This window comes from Paroedura picta, chromosome 6, assembly GCF_049243985.1.
Source record: "Paroedura picta isolate Pp20150507F chromosome 6, Ppicta_v3.0, whole genome shotgun sequence".
Taxonomy (NCBI): domain Eukaryota; kingdom Metazoa; phylum Chordata; class Lepidosauria; order Squamata; family Gekkonidae; genus Paroedura; species Paroedura picta.
The window spans coordinates 31,419,625-31,442,873 of NC_135374.1; the positions used below are offsets into that span (position 1 = coordinate 31,419,625).

General features: G+C 43.3%; 1 protein-coding gene across 22 annotated transcripts in view; it reads left to right on the top strand.

The window, feature by feature from the left end:
- The window catches only part of ZBTB20 (zinc finger and BTB domain containing 20), a 643,318-nt gene that overhangs the window by 388,322 nt on the left and 231,747 nt on the right, over positions 1-23,249 (top strand). Inside the window, exon 1 of one of the 22 annotated variants that reach the window (XM_077341956.1) lies at positions 1,237-1,378. The exons of the other annotated variants lie outside the window; for them this stretch is intronic. The gene's annotated coding sequence lies outside the window, so the exon portion shown is untranslated. Of the gene's footprint in view, positions 1-1,236; positions 1,379-23,249 lie in introns of those variants that run through there. 22 annotated transcript variants of the gene reach the window in all.

The following is a 23,249-nucleotide window of genomic DNA, read 5'->3' on the forward strand; positions in this document are numbered from 1 at the left end:
AGTGTATTGGTTTTATATCTGAATCTCATATTAATTTAAACATGTAGTGTTTCTGAATTTTCTTCAGATTTGATTTCAGTGAAGGCTGATACTCACTTGTTTTATATATATATATATATATGTATGTATGTATGTATATGTATATGTATATGTATATATATACACACACACACACACATACATACATATATATACATACACACACACACACACACATACATACATACATACAATATATATATTGTATCCAAAAATCACATATATTGGCCACAGTCCTGCCGAAGTTAGTGAGAATGAAGTTAGTTTTAACTCACTTGTGTTTCATTTGATGTGAAATTTTAACTTGATTAGGGCCATAGTATGGTATTAAATAAACAATGAAGAAAACATACTAGCTTCATTCTCCAGAGATTTTCCCTGTAAATAGTTCTAGTTATTATGCTAATAAAGTAAACTAAGAAAAATTTTCTACCTGACTACACTGTGATAGTTCCTTCTTTTAAAAACAGCTATTGGAGTAGCTTTGTCAATCTCTAGCAAATTATCAAATAATATCATCCATTAATTTCTCTCCATCAACTACTTTGAAGCATGATGATGTATAGTAAGTTAACAATGATGATCTGAAATGATTTTCATATGCCGCTTTACTCTACCAGGAGTCTCAAAGTGTCTTACGATCACTTTCCCTTTCGTCTCCTAACAACAGACAGCCTGTAAGGTAGGTGAGGCTGGGATAGCTCTGCTGTTACTACTTAGTCACAATAGCTTTATCAGGGCTGTGACGAGCCCAAGGTCACTCAGATAGCTGTATGTGGAAGAACAGAGAATCAAACCTACCTCGCCAGATTAGAAGTTGCCACTCTTAACCACCAAACTGGCTATCTTGGTGTCACAGATATAATGTAACATAATGTTGTTTTGAATTGGGTGAAAATTTAAATTTGTGAAAATAAGTTCTCAGTTAACTTGTTTATATGTATGGAATGTAGGTGGTTGCATCCTGTTGTCTTACTCAATGTAATGTGACTATTTTAAATGGAAAGGATTTGTTGGGGGACAGTCAAAATAGTTGATCAGGGCTGCTGGTGTAAGCATGCTAGTGATTTTGCAGATTTAGGCAGCTGCTTTGACAACTTAAACTACATTGTGACACATTGCTCATACTCAAGCTATAGAGTTAAATATGGGTAGATAGGATCCTATTGGGTCTGCAGGTTACGTGGCTCTGCTGGCCACGAAAGCTGCCGTGGGATTCCAGGCATCAGCAGAAGTGGAACTTCAGACCAGCCATTTCTTCTGTCTTCTAACTGCCCTAGTGGTGGCAGCGAATGACATGCTAGGATCCAGCTTTCAAATTTCCCAGTTGAAATGCTAAGTAAGTCACAGTATCCTGCCCTGCATTTTCTAGCTCTTTATCCTCATACTTCTAATCCTTTATCATGTAATCAGAATTTCTGCATTATTTATTTATATATTTGCATGCATAGGCTGCCCCATTGAATCAGTCATATATATTAAACTACACTGTAAATACAATAATATATTAAAATTCATGAAAAACTCAGTAAAAGCTAGTAGCGGTTGTTTTTTGAGTTAACCTAAGTCGATATTAGGTTTTTTGAGTTAACCTAATCTCCTGACTAGGAGAGTGGAGGAGAAGCCCAGGGGCCCATATGCTGTTATTGTTCTCTTGGGCATACTGGCCTCAACCGTATGCCCAGCAGAAGAGCTCCGTCTTGCAGGCCCTGCAGAATGGCTACTTCTCTTTCTTGTTGTAAAATGTTCCATCAAGAGGCAATAATATCTGGCAGGAGAGTGTTAGGGAAGGGTGTTTTGGTTGGGTTTTCCCCCGTATTTATTTATAAGACATTTTCTCTTTGTTGGTAAAAGTTTGATCATGAAGAAACTCCAGTGATTTTTCTTCCAACCACTCTCCTCCCTAATCTCTCTGTCTATGTGCTCCCTCTGCATCCCTAGCTTCTAAACTTTAAGAGATGAAGGGGCTCCATTGTCACTTGGCATGGTGAGTGGTGGTAATGATCCAGAAGTTGAAATGTTGAGAGCACTACTTTTTGGAGCTTCTGAAGCAAAGCAGGAAATGAAATTAATGTATGCTGTTTTATCAACTGAAAATATAAGGATTTTAGCAGCTTCTATAGATTAGAAATGAGCCTCTTGTGGCGCAGAGTGGTAAGGGAGCCGTCTGAAAGCTTTGCCCATGAGGCTGGGAGTTCAATCCCAGCAGCCGGCTCAAGGTTGACTCAGCCTTCCATCCTTCCGAGGTCGGTAAAACGAGTACCCAGCTTGCTGGGGGGTAAACGGTAATGACTGGGGAAGGCACTGGCAAACCACCCCGTATTGAGTCTGCCATGAAAACGCTGGAGGGCATCACCCCAAGGGTCAGACATGACTCGGTGCTTGCACAGGGGATACCTTTGCCTTTTTATAGATTAGAAAAATCCTGACTTTATGTTCATCACTAGTGACAGGCCAGTCAATAATGTTTAGGTTGACTGTTGCTTGTAGTAGTGGGCTTTCCTGCTGTCACTAGTGGGTGTCATCCTTGGCAGTAGTTAACACATTGCTTGCGGGAGACAAGTGTATGCTGCTTCTGGGTATGGGGGGGTGTGTGTGTGGGGGGAAGGAATTGTAAATTCTTCACTTGGATTCTTTGTCTGGCAAGTTTTCATGCCTGTGTTTCTGAGCATTTACATTATGCTCTGAATACCTGATTGACCAGTCAGGCAGAAAAGGAAGTCTCCAGTGAATACATAGTAAAAGAAAATGCTTCCATAAAAGCAACTTCTGAGAATAAGAAAAAAGTAGTTTTCCTAAAGATCATAGTTCTCCCCCTCCCTTTTTCCCATTGGAAGATTTATGGTTTTTTTAAAAAAAATCTTTCTTTTCCCTCTAATAAAATATGAATAATTTACTTACGAGGTAAATATACTTTAAAGGAATTTTCTGAACATGCAGTGTGAACCTTTGAACTATTCTAAAGTTGAGCCCTATGAATCTTTGTGTCAATTAAGAAGAGAATTGTCATTTTAAATACTGTGGGAAATTACAAATGACTTTATTGAAATCAGACTGATTCATAGGCCAAAAAAGACCTTTAAAATATTAATTGTGCATAAAAATTACAAGTAATAAATTGTGTATATCGTTTTGGTGGAAAGAAAAATAAAGCTCTGAGTGTTTTATATGAATTCCTAGGTTATATCAGAAAAGTAACACCATTTTTAGAAACACGATAATGACTTTACTAATTCTGAATATCTTTCCTGAGAAGTCTTATATCTCTGCAGCCTTGAAATATATTATGAAAATTATTTTACTCATATCATATCAACCTTTATTGGTATCGACCAAAGAGAAAAGGAGGCTTTAACAGCTGAAGAAGCAGGGCACAAATGCTTGTAATAATAAGACTTATAGCAGAAGGAGTATTGCAAGAGAAGTGATGTCATTGCTCGGTGGTTGTGGTGGTGACGGTGGGGGGGGATACTTTTGCACCCATAGAATCTCCCATTAAATGGATTGCAGCTGACAAGGCTGAAAAAGATTCTAGCTGGAAAAGCTAAAGAGCCACTGAACATCTTTGCAGATCAGGTCTGGTTTTAAATATAAGGCAGTGTCTTCTGTCCTAAATGCTTCATAGTCATAGTTCCATATCAGAAAAAATGCCTCCTTGGGAAAAGACAGTATCTCCTAAATTCAAAAGCATAGTAATCAACATGATTGGAGGCATAGAGAATCTTGCAAATGCATATATAAAAGCATTTTGCTATATAAAAAAAATATGTGTATGTGCTGAGTGCAAAATGTTTATAAAACTGCTTCTTGATGTGGGTTACATCCTAATTGCCACAAAGGAAATTGTAAAATAATTGTGCATAGTATTCAATATTTTTTCTTGATGTGAACTTTGAAAAACTGGCATATGAATGCTAATTTTATGGAAATTCCAAGTTGCACAACAAAGCAATGTTTTATGAATGATGAGAGAGGCTCTGAAAGATTTCAAGGGTCTCTTCTCTGGCATACAGAGGTGCATATATTAGATACTGGAAATGATGAGGTATACATTTCCTTGCAAATTAAATACACATTTTATTTTTTAATATGAACTCATGAGCAATCTATAATGAACTGTGCTGTGGTCAGTTGGCTAACAAGCTGAAACTGAACCCAGGTGAGAAATTAATGCTGGTCAGAGAGGCTGATATTCTGGGAGAAGTTGTATTGCCTGCTTGCTACACAGAGAATTCTTTGAAAAGCTTGTTGGTAGTTTTGGATCCAACTCTGTAGAAGGAAAGGCATCAGTCTTTGTTGCCAAAGATGACTTTCATCTGATACGTTAACTGAATCCCTGTTTAGACCCAGCCAATCTGGCCATGATGATCCATGCACTGACACTGTCATTCTAAATTATTGCAGTGTTTTATATGGGGCTGCCTTTGACGACAGCTTGGAAACATTAGTTGGTCCCAAATGCTGCAGCTTGTCTCCTGACCAAAAGTCAGCATTTTCAGTATATAACACCAATACTGGTTGCCAGTATATTTCCAGGTTCCTGGTTTATGAGAGTCAGCATGGTATAGTGGTTAAAGAGCAGTGGACTCTAATCTCCTCCACATGCAGCTAGCGAGGTGACCTTGGGCTGGGTGTAGTCTGCACGGGGCTTTTTACCCACTCCCAGCTCGAATAAATCCCTGCCGTCTACACTCAATTCAAATTGCATTTTGGTTTTTTGGTGCTTTAAATTTTCCCTCTGTAACATGCATGATTGATCTTCAATGACCCTACCTTTCCCCTGTGATATCCGGAAGTGGATATAACTCTCAATTTTTGAAAAATTAGCATCAGTAAATGTGCAGCTCTCTGCTTTTTGTGAATTAACTTACTGCTTTGTGCCTCCAATGCTGTAGCAAAGCAATCTTCCCTGATTGTCCAGGGTGTCAGTTCAAAGACTTCCTGGTTCCCGGTTGCAAAGCTTGTCTTAAAGACCGTTTATGCACTGGGAACTTGACTGCCCCAGCTCCTGTGCAGGAGGACAAATCAGGGGCAGATGAGGTGCACCGGGCCAGATGCTCCCCCGTGTGGGTGCAGGAAGAGGTGGGGCAACTTGCCACAACTAAAACTCCAGCCTGCAGCCCAGCATGAAACCTCCAGTGCATAAACGGTCAAAGTGACTGCACTCCAGAAGCCCTAACTTCTCTCAGGAGAGATTTGCCTTATTTCCCCCTCCTCTGCTGTCTCCAATCTTCTCCCCCTCCCTTCAAGAAAAGAAAGAGACCTCTGCTGCGCTTGGCTCCCCTCCCCGCTCTGAGCTTTCCCAATCGAGTGCAGAACACTATCTATTTCAATTGGGGGGGGGGGTAGAGGAAGACCAGAGTTCAAATCAATCTGAATTCAGCAGGAGCCTAACAGAAAAAAACAAAGTAAGTGAAGAATCAATCCTAGTCATAGTTCTCTTAGTGGCTTCTATAAGAGTGACTCCCAAGAAATTAATTACATATGCCAAGTTTCATTCATACTCCTGCATCCATTGATCTCAGAGGGTTCAAAGTAATTTGGGACAAAATCTAAATATTTTAAGATAATTTATTTTTCAATTAAGGCATGTGTTTGAAAACAATAGTTGAGATCCAGTGGTCTTCTGTTAAGCTCCTCCTCTATCAGAAGTCTTTCTCCAACAAAAAGATAGCTTCCTCTAAGGTCTCTCATTTAATGGATGCTATCCAGTATTCTCTGCATACAGAAAATGCACAGATGGCATTCAACATAGAACACTTGTATTCAACCATGTCAAAATTTAATTTTAATTTCCAGCAAAGGAATGACATACATGCTGTATTGTCTGCTTTGCATTATCCATATGATATGCTGTTCAGAATATATTTGGCCACAATCCCATTTCCTGAGAAATGCACATTTCCTGAGAAAATGCTACTACATGTCCTGCAGAACTTATGTTTTTTTTTCTTTTAAGAGCAGCCCTCCATGATGCATCACAACCTGCTTATGATACTTCCCTGAGTGTTCAGGAGAGTCTGAAATGCTTTAATGATGAATGCCATAAAGTAGATTAATGAATGTATCTAATAAGAAGATACACCCATGGATGTATTATTTGGTTTTATTTTCTTCTCTGCATTTTCAAAGATTTTCTTTTATGTGTATAAATTCCCGTGCCAGCACAGGTTTCTGTAGCTGGCAAAACAAAAGTCAGAGCAAATTAGAGAGGGCTTGCATTACTGAAGGCCTGAGGTTGTGGATAGCCCACTGTTCTTTAGGACACACATCCGAGTTCACTAAAACATGGATATCATGCACGCCCTGAGCCATTAAGATCAGTTATCCAGGGAACAACAAGCCTAATCACATATTAGGGGACACATTCTGCCTTAGTGAACTGCCATACATAGTGCAATTTCTCCTGACTGCGTATATTACATGGTGAAGAAAAGATACCCTGCTGCATATCAGAAGGTTGTAATTTCTTTTAGGTTTTCTATTGACTAGTAAACTACAAGAGTAGAGCTCAAGTGGCTATTTAAATCATAGGATTTGTATGCTGAAAACACTGCATGGCAGTAATTGTTCCTCTCCTTAGCCCTGCTTGCCCATGTGTATGTGCTTAAAGTGTTCATCTCTCTTCTATAAATATTATATGGCTTTGGTAGCAAGAGTGGTGTGATGTTCTAAAATGTGACAGGTGACTGACTACCACCAGTACAAGCAGGGTGAAATTCAACGTGAGGGGAGGGAAACACCCTGAAGGTGAGACAAATAAAGTGAATCTTAGTATATCTGAAATTTGGGTGGAAAGATATTGGTCTCAAGGGAAAACATGCACTCTCATTCTTACTAGAAGTTTTGCTATCACAGTCATTTTTTTCTGCAAATGTTCACAGATCTGTTCTCTTCCTGGTGAACAGGTACTCCTTTATTTGTGGAACATCTTGTTTTGTTCAATGTCTTGCTGAATAAATTGCCCAAAATCTCAGTAGTAGGAAAATGGGCAATGGCAGGGTAAAGATGATAAAAAATGGAAATGTATGACTAAAGACGTCCATCCTGCAAAAAAACCAAAAAACCCTATAATTTCATTTTGATCTGGTTAAATCTGCAAGGAGAGACTGTGAAATGTTGAAATTATTTTTAGGATCAAATTTCAACAAATGAATAACAAATTTAAAAAAAACCTCCAAATTTTATGTAAGCTACTAGCAGAAAAGCCCATACCTGACTACAACGGGCTCTAGGCCACCTGCGCCCATGCCCCAGGCAGGCCAGCCAAGGCCAGTGGGCCTTTTCAAGGTGGGGGGAGGCACTGGCAGGCTGTCCGCCACCCCCAAAAGGCACTGGCAGGCCTTTTCAGGGCAGAGGGGGAAGCACTGGGGGAAGGCCATTCCTCCTGATGCTCCTAAAAGGCCTGCCAACGTCTCCGCAGGTGCTGGAGGGCAGCCCACCCACCCACCTCCCCCAAAAGGTCTGCCAAGGCCTCTGCAGGCCTCAGCCAGCCTTTTTGGGGCAGGAGGAAATGCTGGGAGGATGTCCGTTCCCTCCCCTGCTACCCCCAAAAGGCCTGCTGAGTCCTGTGGAGGCCTCCGCAGGCCTTTTGGGAGCAGGGGGAAGTGCTGAGAAGCAGGCAATCCTCCCTGCCACAACCAAGAGGCTCGTGGAGGCCTTGGCAGGCCTTTTCAGGATGGGGGGGGAGGCACTGGTGGCCAGTCCACTCCTCATCCCGCCACCCCTGCAACTCTACCAAGGCCTGGCAAGGCCACAGCTGGAGCTGCTCAGGTGGAAGCGCTGGCAGGAGCTTTCTCCCCCCCAGCAGGGGCTCCCTCCCCCCTCCCAGCCCACAGTCCCAGGCCCTCCACCATACCTCCCTATTCCTGCTTACCTGGCTAGAACTCCTTCCAAATGGAAGAAGTTGGAGGAGGATGCAACCAGGGGCGGGACATCTTTCCTGATTGACCATTTGTTGGACAGACGACCAATCTGGAATGTGACAGCTGACCTGATTGGTGGTTAGGCAGTAAGTTCCAGCTCTTCCCTGCACCCCTTACCGGCTTTATTAATGATTACATATTACAGATACCTTACATTTCTAGTCACTGGCAATGAAGATAAGTTCTTAGTCTTCACAGATAAGAATTATTTCAGTTGTGAAACAGTTAACATGTTCAGTTGTCAAATTCTGCCCAATCTATGCGTGTGGGCTTCTCTGTTTTGAAGACAGAGATAAATTCCTCTATGCTTTGAGATTCAAAACAAATTTCTCTAGTATCCACATTTTGGTATCTGGTATCTGGGCCTGAAATCATAACCATCAGTATTGGATTTGCCAGATTTTAACAGACATAATGTAAATAATATATTTTCATGAATTACGAACACCCACATTACCCATGTTCACACTGTAGCCAGCCTATCACTGTAGCCAGCCTATCTGAGATTCAACAGAAATGAGTGTGTGTGTACAAATACATACCTTTTTCATGAGGACTACTGTGGAGAGAATCTTATCCAGCACACATTTCAGATTCATGCAGCTAGACAGTGCATACAGCCCGTGGCCCACTCCTACTGAGCATTTAAGTGACAATTCTGTTGTAAGCCTCTTTGCACCCTAATTTATTTATTTTTATTTATTTATTTATTTATCATACTTTTATACCGCCCTCCCCGGAGGCTCAGGGCGGTTTACATTATAACAGAGAACCATACATAAAACAGTCTGTAGAACATGTACACCAATAACCAACAATTGCAACCAAACACAACACAGTATAACAATAAACAATCATAACACAAACAGGTCCAGGGCTTGTTGATGGGATTCTGAGGGGGGTGGGGGGGGAGCAGGGGCCCTTGGTCGCTGTAGATTACATCTGGTCTCGGCCAAATGCCTGGTGGAGGAGCTCCTTTTTGCAGGCCCTGCGGAACTGTTTAAGCTCCGTCAGGGCCCTGATCTCCTCTGGGAGCTCGTTCCACCAGGTGGGGGCCAGAACAGAGAATGCTCTGGCCCTGGTCGAGACCAGACGGACTTCTTTAGGGCCAGGGATCCTTAGCTGATTGGAGGCAGTAGAGCGCAGAGCTCTTTTGGGGGCATAGGCGGGGAGGCGGTCCCTCAGGTACACTGGGCCCTGACCGCGTATGGCCTTGAAGGTAATTACCAGAACCTTTAGTCTGATCCGGAATTCAACTGGTAACCATTGCAGCTGATGGAGAATAGGCCGGATATGGGACCTCCACGGTGTTGCCGTGAGGATCCTGGCTGCTGCATTTTGAACTAGTTGTAGTTTCCGGGTCAGGGCTAAGGGCAGGCCTGCGTAGAGCGAGTTACAAAAGTCCAGTCTAGAGGTGACCGTCGCATGGATCACTGTGGCTAGGTGTTCCGGGGCCAGGTAGGGCGCTAGTAGTTTGGCTTGGCGGAGATGATAGAATGCCAGCCGCGCTACCTTTGTGATCTGGGCCTCCATTGTCAGGGAGGCGTCCAGAATCACGCCTAGGTTCCTGGCAGAGTGAGCCGTAGAGAGCTGCACGCCATCCAGGGTAGGCAGGCGCGCTTCCTCGCATGGGCCCTTCCTACCTAGCCACAGGACCTCCGTCTTTGAAGGATTGAGCTTCAGACGACTCTGCTTGAGCCATCTCGTCACTGCTTCCAGGCAGCTGGCTAATGCTTCTGGGGGAGAGTCAGGGCGGCCATCCATCAGGAGGAAGAGCTGGGTGTCATCTGCATATTGATGGCAACCCAGCCCAAACATCCGTACCAGCTGTGCGAGAGGGCGCATGAAGATGTTGAATAGGACAGGAGAGAGGACCGCTCCTTGTGGGACTCCACAAGTAAGTTGCCGGCGGCCTGATGTTTTCTCTCCTATTGCAACCCTCTGTCCACGATCCTGGAGGAAGGAGATCAGCCATTGAAGGGCTGTCCCTTGTATTCCAGCATCGATGAGGCGGCGAGCTAGAAGCTCGTGATCGACTGTGTCGAACGCTGCTGAGAGATCTAATAATATCAGCAGTGCCGACCCGCCTCGATCCAACTGGCGACGGAGGTCGTCCGTCAGGGCGACTAGCGCTGTCTCTACCCCATGGCCAGGCCGGAAGCCAGACTGGGATGGGTCTAGGACCGAAGCTTCTTCCAGGTATTCTGTCAGTTGGTTTGCGACTGCCCTTTCTATCATCTTGCCCAGAAACGCTAAGTGAGACACGGGCCTGTAGTTGTTAGGCTCTTGTGGGTTTAGAGATGTTTTTTTCAACAGTGGACGTACCACAGCCTCTTTCAAACCCTCCGGGAATTCTCCTGTTGTTAGAGATAGGTTTATTATCTCCTGGAGGGGGCCCATTATCTTTATGCCAGCTGTTTTCAAGAGCCAGGATGGGCAAGGATCTAGTGGGCATGTAGTTGGTCTTGTTGTCGCTAGAATCCTGTCCACTTCGGTCAGCGTGAGTCGTCTGAAGTTACTCATAGTTTTCTCCAAAGATGGCCAAGGGGCCTCTAGTTCACTTTTTGTATCTAAGGTTGGAGGGAGGTCGTGGCGGAGTGTCGAGATTTTGTCCGCAAAATGACTCGCAAATGCCTCGCAGCTGATGTCCAATTGGCTACTGTTTTGTTGCCCTTCAATCAGGGCAGTGAGGGATCGAACTACCTTAAACAATTGAGCTGGGCGTGAGTCTGCAGATGCGATAGTAGCCGAGTAAAAATTGCGTTTTACTGACTTCACCGCCATCTCATAGGCTTTCATCTGCATTCTATAAGATGTTCTCGAGGCTTCGTCACGAGTCTTCCTCCAAACTCGCTCTAGCCGTCTCAGTTCCCGTTTCTTGTCGCGAAGCTCCTCGGTGTACCAGGGAGCTCGCTTGAGACGGGGCCGGAGAGGGCGTCGGGGAGCTATCTCATCAATGGCAGTCAGCAGTCTGTTATGCCAGTCACTGACCAGGCCATTGAGAGAAGTGCCAGGAGGCATTGGTTCCCGCAGAGCATTCCGGAATCCTATTGGATCCATAAGTCTCCGTGGGCGAGCTAAAATTTGCTCGACGCCCAACTGAGGAGGTGGTGGGAGCCTTAGCCGAGCCTTTAGAGCATAGTGGTCTGACCATGGCACGGCTGTTGTTGTGACCAGATCCACATCCAAACCTGCGCCGAAAATAAGATCCAGGGTGTGACCTGCTTGATGGGTTGGCTGACAGTATTGGCTGACAGTAAAGAGGACCACTTTTGTAACCCATTTTATTGTCTGAAGAAGTATGTCTCAAATTGCCCCATTATGCATGGTGGCAGCTACTCCGTGCTGTTGCTGTGCCATTGCGGCAGGGCAAAAAGCCCTGCCGTCCCCAGTGTACACACAGTACACTGTCCCGCCACCTGTCCCGGCGCAACGGCCCCGGGCACACAACGTGGGGCTAGGAGCACAGGTAAGCAGCAGCAGTTTGGGTGGGGGGGGCAGGGGGCCCCCACTGCAGGATGCTGGGGAGCAGCATGCTGCTCTCCCACTATGGCGGGTGCAGGGGGCTGCCCCTGTTGGCTCTTTTAAAAAATGGCACCAAAACAGCAACCAGTAGAGACTGTGTGCAAGTCTGTATACATTGAAAAGTATACTTTGGGACTGCTAATGGATGAGACTATCTCAAAAATACCTTTTAATGCTGCCATTTCTGACATGCTAGAGCAGTGGTCGCCAACTCCCGGTCCGGGGACCGGTCCCGGTCCGCAGAACAGTTGGTACCGGTCCACAGCTCTTCCCCAGCTGCTGCCTCAGGGGCTGCCCTGCAACTCTGCCACCAGGTCACCTTTGGTGCTCTCCAGCGGTCGCCATGGCTGGGGCTCCCTCTCGGCGTGGCACTGCGCAGCTGCTGCTGGCAGCGCCCCCAGCGGGCAGCAGGAATTCAGGGGCCCTGGTGGGAAAGCGAGTGGAGCAGGGGCTCAGGTGGCGGCTGCGACATCCCTCGGCAAAAGACAACCCCCCCCCCAGGCCTCAGTAAAATTGTCAAGCGTTGACCAGTCCCCGGTGATAAAAAGGTTGGGGACCACTGTGCTAGAGAACATCTTAAACGCATTGCACATAGAATGGCTGAGCTGTGGTTTTTGAAAAGTTTGCCATGATGGTCAAGAAAATCTAGCAACCAGAGTGTGATTTTGTTTGTGACCCAAAACAAACATTCTTAATATGAAAGGACATAATTACCAAAGCACATATAGTAATAAAAGCTTAGTTAGCATTAGGTATATCCAGGTGCTTAAGGATCAGTCCTCACAAGCTGTTCTGCCCCAGGACAAAGTGACAATAATGGGACAGTGCTTTCACCCCAGATGCCTTCTTTTTCTTTGGCAAGCATGCATTGTACTTATTGTAGGAAGTGAAAGAGGGTAGGAGAAATCAGCTGATTCCATACTAGCAATTTAAATTGCCATTACAATCATTTGTTCACTGAGGTTTTGGTGAACCATCTGGATCACATTGGGGTCAGCTTGTAGTATTCCAATATTTTCTGTGTTACTGTGTTTCTCTTGAGATCTCATTTGTAGCTATTTTTTTCTCCTTACAAATACAGCAGGAGAGAGTCCAGGGTGGATAGTCAACGTAATATTGAGGCTTCTTAAGTTTACTGACTTTCTGTTTCTTGCCCTGCTACTATGATAACTGAATTACTCTTTTCTTAGAGTTTATTGGTACCTCACGTGCTTGATTATGGACTGTTATGAGATGTGGAGAAGAGGGCATAGAACTGTTTCTGGGTATTGTTTCTCTTTTCTTTGTAGCTAATAAGGACACTGACGTGTTTTGCTTAATTTTAATAGTCTTTAGTGTCATGATGCCTTATTGGTGCCATGCCATCAGCCAAGGGGACCCCCTTCCACCTTGGGGTCTCAGGAATCTTGCCATATTATTCCATGCTGTGCCAGTTTCTTCCCACCCCTCCTTGTGTCTTGAATTTCTTATACCTGTCATCTCGATTGCCCCTGTGTAGTGTATGAAAGGGAGTCACATGTCCTTGGGGAGTGTTCAGAAAGCAGTTGTGAAATCCTGAGTTGCTTTCACTTAAGGCAGTGGTCCCCAACCTTTTTATCACCGGGGACTGGTCAATGCTTGACAATTTTACTGAGGCCTGGGGGGGGGGGTTGTCTTTTGCCGAGGGATGTCGCAGCCGCCACCTGAGCCCCTGCTCCACTCGCTTTCCCACCAGGGCCCCTGAATTCCTGCTGCCCGCTGGGGGGCGCTGCCAGCAGCAGCTGCGCAGTGCCACGCCGAGAGGGAGCCTCAGCCATGGCGACCGCTGGAGAGCACCAAAGGTGACCTGGTGGCAGAGTTGCAGGGCAGCCCCTGAGGCAGCAGCTGGGGAAGAGCTGTGGACCGGTACCAACTGATCTGCGGACCGGGACCGGTCCCCGGACCGGGAGTTGTCGACCACTGCTCTAGCATGTCAGAAATGGCAGCATTAAAAGGTATTTTTGAGATAGTCTCATCCATTAGCAAGAGCCTCTTGTGGCGCAGAGTGGTAAGGCAGCGATATGCTGTCTGAATCTGTCTGCCCATGAGGTTGGGAGTTCAATCCCAGCAGCCGGCTCAAGGTTGACTCAGCCTTCCATCCTTCCGAGGTCGGTAAAATGAGTACCCAGCTTGCTGGGGGGTAAACGGTGATGACTGGGGAAGGCACTGGCAAACCACCCCGTATTGAGTCTGCCAAGAAAACGCTAGAGGGCGTCACCCCAAGGGTCAGACATGACTCGGTGCTTGCACAGGGGATACCTTTACCTTTACCTTTACATCCATTAGCAGTCCCAAAGTATACTTTTCAATGTATACAGACTTGCACACAATCTCTACTGGTTGCTGTTTTGGTGCCATTTTTTAAAAGAGCCAACAGGGGCAGCCCCCTGCACCCGCCATAGTGGGAGAGTAGCATGCTGCTCCCCAGCATCCTGTAGTGGGGGCCCCCTGCCCCCCCACACCCAAACTGCTGCTGCTGCTTACCTGCGCTCCTAGCCCCACGTTGCGTGCCCGGGGCCGTTGCGCCGGGACAGGTGGCAGGACAGTGTACTGTGTGTACACTGGGGACGGCAGGGCTTTTTGCCCTGCCGCAATGGCACAGCAACAGCACGGAGTAGCTGCCACCATGCATAATGGGTCAGACATACTTCTTCAGACAACAAAATGGGTTACAAAAGTGGTCCCCTTTACTGTCAGCCAATACTGCCAACCAATTAGGGTGCAAAGAGGCTTACAACAGAATTGTCACTTAAATGCTCAGTAGGAGTGGGCCACGGGCTGTGTGCACTGTCTAGCTGCATGAATCTGAAATGTGTGCTGGATAAGATTCTCTCCACAGTAGTCCTCATGAAAAAGGTATGTATTTGTACACACACAAGTGCCACACCGAGAGGGAGCCCCAGCCATGGCGACCGCTGGAGAGCACCAAAGGTGACCTGGTGGCAGAGTTGCAGGGCAGCCCCTGAGGCAGCAGCTGGGGAAGAGTTGTGGACCGGTACCAACTGATCTGCGGACCGGTCCCGGTCCCCGGACCGGGGGTTAGAGACCACTGACTTAAGGCTTTTCCATGGGAACATCTTTTGGTGCAAAAACCACCTGAGTGAAGGGGAGGGGGCTAGATCCTATATATATCCTGAGACTACAATTGTCATCTGTCTTAAGCAATGATTGCCTGTGGTGATCATTTGCCCATTCTTACACTCTTAGACTAGAATAAAACTTCATATGGACTTCCATTAAAGACTGCCTGAGGTTTTATATGTATCACTAGAAGTGCATCACTGAGTCATGACATTTAGCTTGTAATAGTATTTCAAGATAATACTTAACAATAAAGTTGAAAAATTAGCAGTGACTTTGGCCTGCTACAAAGTAAAAAAGAAGTTAATTCTCCTGCTTCTGAAATGCAGATAATCAATCAAGTGTCACGAGTGCTAGGAGGAGCCAAGTAGGAAATTACTTAGCCCAAAAACAATGGGGGAAAGTTGCACAGAAAAACAGGCCCTTTCCTACTTCCCGGCAGACGTGTAATAGGATTTTACCCATAGAGGGGGTGCCTTTTTAGGGAGACTATAGCATTTTCTTACATGATGCGTGAAAACTGTTTCAATTCTGCTTGCAGCTGAATGTGAAAAAGGAACTTTTGAGTAGTCCCAAAAAGACCCAGGCACAATCACACCAGTGCCCTCTATGCCCTTGGTCTTTGTCCAGGAACAAGCACTACTGCAGAAAGACAAATTATCCACAGTGAATTAATAGGTTCCATAAACCTTATTTGAGTTGGTGATGAAAATGGGTTCTGTTTTCTCAGCTTTATGCCAAGACATGTATTGCCCCCTGCTCCTCCTTTAAGGATCTTTGTTGCTTAATGATTCCTGCCTTGTGCTCCTTCACACTCTGCTAGTGCAGCCCTCTGCCACTGAGATTCTTAGGCAGAAGACTATGTTATTTGATTGGTATTTTTCCAACAGTGAGATGTGTTCTACTTGCACCATGTGGAGAAATGAATAAAATATCTAAACGTTAAAAAGACAGTTTATAAACACCATATGCACATATACACCGTGCAAAAGAAAACTTTTCACTGAAAATATTGTCAAGACAGTCTTCTACTTATATAGCTGAAAGGCCAAAATATAGATGTATATTTTGAGGGCTCATGATACGGCTCAACTGATTAAATTGGGAAATTGGGATTAGCATTGTGACCACTGCCGCTTGTATGTTGTATGATGTATGATGCATGATTTTATGGGGGTTTTATTGTGTTTTAACTGTGATGTTGTAAACCACCGTGAGACCTAATTGGGGAATGGCAGTTTAAACATTAAATAATAATAATAATAATAATAATAATAATAACAATAACAATTATAATTAGCATAAACGTGTTCTTAAAGATATACAAGCCCAAGAAAAATCACTTTCCTCTATCCGTGTCACCAATCTATACTAGAATTATAAACATACCATCCAACTGCTTCCTCTAATCATGGTATCCTGTAGTATCAAAGAAGAAGGGGAGCAGTTGATGTGACTGTATAACAACTTTTAAGGTGTGCTGGATTTCTTAAAATTTGCCTAGCAAAATCAATTCCATGAGCCACTTTCTGCACCTCGAATCTTCTTATATTTTTCTGAGATGCTTCATGTTCCAGGGAAGGGCTGAATTATGTGTTCATGATGTATGTGTTGGTTAGCAGCTATAATAATTATAATTTTTTTTAAATCAAGAGAGGTTTGTGGCAGGTATTTATGAAATCAGTACGTCTTTTCTAGGTGTCGGGGGGGAACTTTATCGCTGGAAAGGACAAAATGAAGTTATGGAAAGTCAAACAGCATGTCACTTGGAAGCAGATTGCACTGATGGGCCATTGCACTGATGGGCTTTTAGTTCAAATATCCTACTGTACAGTAGGCTAGTGATATTTTTACTTTATATGTGATAATGCTGAAGCTGAGAAGTAATAATGTATATAAGCACAACCAGAACGGCCTCCAGATTGAACCGTTTTCAATTGGGCTTTCCTCAGTGGTTGTCAAGTTTTCCTTTTAAATTATATATATGTGGCCTTTGGCTCTCAGGTTTGGGGAGGTCTAGTCAAAAGAGGAAGAGTCTTTTGACTAGACCTCCCCAAACCTGAGAGCCAAAGGCCACATATATATAATTTAAAAGGAAAACTTGACAACCACTGAGGAAAGCCCAATTGAAAACGGTTCAATCTGGAGGCCGTTCTGGTTGTGCTTATATACATATATATATAAAAAAAGAAGAGATAAGAAATGTTTATTTGTATTCATTGTGAAATTATTTAATATAGCCCGGGATAGGTTCTGTTTTCTGTTGCAATAATTTTGAACCGTCCCCTTTTTTTTCGTGGAGAAGTAATAATGTGGCAAAGTTGATTGCTGAATTAGTGTTTGAATGCTCATTTCCAATTAGCTAACCTGATACTTGGCCCACTGGGTAGTAGACAGTCTGAAAGGGAAAATTTAATAAATTACTTCGTTTTTGCTTTTTTCTTCTCCTTCTGCATCCCATTTCCAACAGTAATCAGCTGGATACCCTCTTCAGATAAAAGCCTGTTAAATAATATTTGTTGCTATATAGTTATAAAGGGTGTAACTTTGCTACTATTAAGTGTAGATAAGTCCTTTTGACATCTGATAGACTTAATCAGCAATCTAATAATCCAGAACATTTAAAAGAAAATGGGGGGGTAATTAAATAGAAAGAAAAGGTAAATGTTTCAGCATGTATAAAAGATATTACTATGAGTTTTTATATTTTAAAAAAGGTATTATGAATAAATAGTTCTGGATATTTAAAAAGAAAACTTATATTTAAAAGGTATGGTTAAAAATAGCCCAAGTTCTACATCAAGTGGGATGTAGTGCCAAATTTTGCTGCCGAGTCTAATAAAAGCAGAATTTCTAGATGCAGCTGTTGCTTGATGTTTTCTTTCAATATACAAGTGAGATCCCATTTTCTATTTTCCCCACCTCTTTAGCGGTGGGCAGCCCTACCAACTTTTGATCATTCTGACTTTGTACGTTGCATGACTGAACTCAGTTATGCCAAACATCCTCTTTGGAAGTTGACATTTGTGCAGTTCCTCAAAAAGGAGGGAAAAGAATGAATCCCAACTGTTTCCTCTTGCCCTTTTGATTGAGAGAGCAGTAAGTCAGCAGGAGAGGTGCAGCTTTTAACAAGGAGGGGGTGTATGGAAGCTGATTCCAATCTCTCTACAGGGAAAACAGAAAAGAAAAAGGAAGAGACTGATGTGAAGCAACACTAATCAGAGCTGATTAGGGCGAATGAATGGACTCATTGATGAGGACAGACACAACAAAGAGATTAGGGAGCATACGGGAAAATCCTGCACTGACGTGAAGGAAGTTAGTTTTTTAACTTAGGCCCCTTTGAAATCTAACTTGTATTATTCTGCGTTTCTCTTTCTGCTGCTCCGCACATGTATAATTGGAAATATCTTGAGCTGCAGTATTACTTGATTTCTACTTAAATGTAGCACTGTCTGACCTCCCAGTATAAGTAGACCACAAAACTATACCAATGGAGGCTTTTAGCAAGCATCATGATTTTGGAAAGAAAGAAAAAAAGCAACAACTCTGAATCTTAGCTCCGTTGTGTGATGGCTTCATTAGCTGTGTGTGTGTGGGAGGGGGGAACCATGAAAGTTACCATTACCATAAACTACAATACCTTAGTCTTGATGTGTCATAGGCATGGTAACAATTTCTTCCGAAAAATCGTAACTATACAAATTTTAGGCAAGAAGATTTGTGTTCCCTGTATTTGTCCCTGTGATGATAGAGATCACTGCAGATACATTCTATGATAACAATGCAGCAGAGACCTGAAAAATGGTGTCAAATCTCTCTGTAGGAGTGTGCTTCACGTGACCGATCTCAGCTTAATGTTGCATTCACTTTGCAGCATTCATTTTAGTGTAGTGTAGCTTGGTGTAGTGGTTAAGAGCGCGGACATCTAATTTGGTTTGATTCTGTGCTCCCCCACATGCAACCAGCTGGGTGACCTTGGGCTTGCTACCGCACGGATAAAGCTGTTCTGATCGAGCAGTAATCTCAGGGCTCTCTCAGCCTCACCTACCTCACAGGGTGTCTGTTGTGGGAGAGGAAAGGGAAGGTGACTGTAAGCTGCTTAGAGATTCCTTTGGGTAGAGAAAAGCAGCATATAAGAACCAATTCTTCTTCTTAGAATCATAGAATCATAGAGTTGGAAGGGGCCATACAGGCCATCTAGTCCAACCCCCTGCTCAACGCAGGATTAGCCCTAAGCATCCTAAAGCATCCAAGAAAAGTGTGTATCCAACCTTTTCTTGAAGACTATTCCACTGCTGAACTACTCTGACTGTGAATTTTTCCCCCCTGATATCTAGCCTATATCGTTGTACTTGAAGTTTAAACCCATTACTGCGTGTCCTCTCCTCTGCAGCCAACAGAAACAGCATCCTGCCCTCCTCCAAGTGACAACCTGTCAAATACTTAAAGAGGGCTATCATGTCCCCTCTCAACCTCCTTTTCTCCAGGCTGGACATTCCCAAGTCCCTCAGCCTATCTTCATAGGGCTTGGTCCCTTGGCCCCAGATCATCCTCGTCGCTCTCCTCTGTACCCTTTCAATTTTATCTACGTCCTTCTTGAAGTGAGGCCTCCAGAACTGCACACAGTACTCCAAGTGTGGTCTGACCAGTGCCATATACAATGGGACTATGACATCTTGTGACATGTTGTGACTTCTTCTTCTTCTTCTTCTTCTTCTTCTTTTTCTTCTTCTTCTTCTTCTTCTATTACGTCCTCCCAAAACTGGCTCAAAAATTGTTTAAGATGCTGGAGGAATTGTGGGGAAATGTATAAACAATACGTATATCCCTCCTCCCTTCCCTCACAAGGGCCAACATGGCAGCTGATGATTTAGAATATGCGTGATATAATAACTTATTAAACCTATTAAAACCAACTCCCTCCAAAGCATGTCATTAAAGCAATAACTTTACCAGAACTGATGGTTCAGCCACTGAGCAATGGCTAGAGTAACTGGTAAGGTCTGAAAAGCTAGTTGGTGAAGTACTAAAAGGAGATTTGAAAAGTGCATATGTGCTTCTCACATAAATATGACAAACATATTAACATTACTTTTCCCTTTGTTGGTTATTAGTAGGATTAAAGTCAGAAGTTTACTGTGGCTATTGTGCTTCTCAAGGATCTCTTTCTGTGTTAAGAATTAAATCAGAATTAAAATGTGGATTGCAGTCTGCACTATAGTCCTCTTAAAAACCTGGCAACACCTGCCTCCAGGTGCAAGATCCTACTACATATCTTCTACAGAGAAATAAATCACCTTCAGCAAAGGTCATACTCTTCCTGCCATTTACTTTTCATTCCTTTGTTTTTAGCCTAATTAACTCCTTTTCTCTCCCAACTAGCCTTTTTTCAAAACACTAATGAATAAGTGGTTAGTTATCAGTATTTTTAAAAACTTTGTAGCAAGCCACATCAAATACTGGAAAGTAATGGTTTGCCTGTATAATGAATGAAGCGTAGCAGACTTGAACACCTTTGAGGAACCACCTTAAAACTGATTTCACTTTACAGTGATTTACAGTGTGGAGATATTCATTCATTCATTCATTCATTCATTCATTCATTCATTCATTCATTCATTCTGTACTCTCTGAGCATAACATTGACAAAGGCTTCTGTGTAGTTACAGCCCAAAACTAAAGAATATAAACTAGTCTGGATCTAATATAATACTCCAGAGAAATGTAAGAGCCCTTCTTTTGGCTTGTGTTAAAGCGGGGGGGGGGGGGGGCAGTCACAACCTACCTAACCAACAAGTTAACTTGAAAATAAAGGCTCTCTGAATATACTGTTTGCCATCTATGGCAGTTGACGGTTCTTGCAGTGCCCAAAGTTTCTGTGGATTTGAACTTTCTGTAAGAAAAAGTCTTTCAGAGTATTGTGGCCTTGATGCCACTTATTGTAACTTCACACAGCGTAAACATTTACAGTACACAGACAGATAAAACATTTATTCCATTTATGCAATGATATAATTGCTGGGGAGGAACTGTTCACAGCTGGCAGAATGTCTAGCTCAACCTGTATCTTCTCACATTGTGTATAAGATGCAGTTACTTTTAGTACCAAGGTCAACTAAAATTGCCCTTCATAGATGGGTGGATTTCCAGATAGATCTTAATTTTATTTTGGCCTGAGTTTTATTAGACCCCTGTTCAGATCTTGGGTCAGCCTGAAGGAAACATGTTACTCCTAGTGCTGGCACGTAACTGTTTCAGAGGAATTTAAAGAACCGAGAAATGAAGAAATCATTGAATACCTCTTCTTGCACACCACTAAATGTCACCACATTTAGTCAAAGTATAGGATAAAATCATATGAGAAGGTGATACTGCTGTTTTCTTTTACACACAAAACTCTGCCAGTGCTTCAGAGTTTTTCACAGAAATGTTATACATGCAGTTGAAGACTGGCCATTCATATAACCACCCATGATTTACAAATGTGTCATTGCTACATTGGCCAAATTCCTGGAGACTGTGTCTAGATGGCATCAACAGAGCTGTCTAATGCTTAACCCAATGAATATGGGGGTCCTGTGGCTGGGGAAGAAAGGAATGAATGAGGAAGCGCATCTCCCCTATCTTGGTGGGGTGTGGCTAATAAGTTTACACTCTATCCAGAACTTGATCATGACCTTTGATGCCTTCCTTTTTTTTTTTTGGAGGCTCAGGTCACTACTGGTTTTCATATGAAGAAAAAGTGACCTGTCAGTTGTTGCAGAGCAAATAAGCGAAGAAGCTGACAGACTGGCCACAACAAAGTATAAAGAAGAAGAATGGTCTTTAAATCATCAGATCAGATCAATACACAAAGCCAAAAAAATGGACAGGTTTTCACAGCTATCCTCAGTAGCTTAGCTACAAAGTAAAAATGTTAGAATTACCAACTAGAAATTGTTAAGTAAACTCATACTACCATTTATATCTGTGAATTCTACTTATCTACTTACTAGCTACTTACTAATGACAACATTTTACATTCAACTTTGATGAATGCAAGATAACTCAAACCATGAATCTTAAATAAGAGTACAAAACGAGGGTTCCTCTTGGAAAGACTGAAAACGTTGTGCTAGACAGTAACCTGAACTCAAACAACCTGGTCACTGAATTCCTGTCTAGCATAGCCTTTCTCAACCTTTTTACCATTGAAAATTCCCTGGAACATTGTTCAGACTTTGGGAAACCCCAGAAGTGATGTCAGCAGGCCACACCTTCCTGCCACATCCTAGAAGTCACATATTACAAGTGACATCACTCAGACACTCCCACTGGATCTGACATCACCAGGCCATTCTCACAGCAAAGGAAATGACAGCACAGAAATATTATCAGATGATTTGTGAACAGAACCATGCTTATACTGTTGGCTGGCTACCAGTTTGCTCTTCTTCTCCAAAGGTAGACTGCAGTGGGAGCCTGCAGAAACAAAGCTGGAGGAGGCCTGTGACACTCCATTGTCTCTACCCCCCCCAGTGCCAAAAACAGGGCTGTGGCAGGCCTATGCCACTTAGTTGCCTCCAACCCCCCAATGCCAGAAACAGGGCTGGAGCAAACCTACACTGCTCTGTCTCCCCACACATGAATTAAGTTAAAATGAGAGTTCTTGCCTCACTGGATTCCAGTTGCTACCATGTGTGACAAGCCTCGGCAAGCAAGGATTTGTATGGCCAGGGCCTGTCCCCTTCCCACCTCCTCTAGGCCCATCATTGCCTATTTTCCTTTAGTAAATAATATATTATTATTATTATTATTATTATTATTATTATTATTATTATTATTATTATTATTATTCTTTTAGACAGAGTCGAGATCATCTGATCACAGGCTCTCTGAAAAAGATAGTAAGCACCCGTGTCCAATTCTGTTTCCATGCATGAGACTGAATTAGATGATGTAATAGTCCCCCATGCTCATAATAGACAAGTACTGAATCTATAACTCCTTAATAAAGATCTTGTCTTCAGGCCAGAAAGCTGCAAAAAGGATAAGGGCTAGTCACTGTGGATTCTGTGGGAAATGTTGTTTCAAATCATTCCTTTTCTTTTCCACTAACACACACCCGCACATATCCTCAGTTTCATGAAAATTCATTAATCTGTGACATTTAAAGATTCTGTCTGATAGGTGTCTGGAGCAGAGGCCGGCTGCGTACATCAATAGTATCTTAGAGTCTGGCACTCTGTCAATATTTGGGGGCCTCAGTAACAGCACTTAAATGCAGAGCCTGCTAGCCGTCATGCTCTTAGCATGTCTGTAAGTGTCTGAATGAACAGATATTAGCACGTCAAGTTCTTTTATGACTGGCAACACTTTAGAAACAAAACACTTAGAAGAACGCTTTGCCTCCCCGCTTTCAGTAGCCTTTCTGTCTTGGTCTCTTGTTTTTTTCCAACAGAGGTTTCAACATAATATCTCTCCTGCTGCAAAAAGTCTGTTCTTAAAAGGATGATAAAGATGGTGCCATGCATCAGTTTGTTTAATTTTATCGCTGAGCTGTCATTGAACCCAAAACTACATTATATATAGGGAGAAGTTAAAATGGGTTGTATTAGATAGAGGGCCAAGCTCTTCGTTTCCACTTATTGTCTGAGGATGTGGACGTGTATGTGTGTT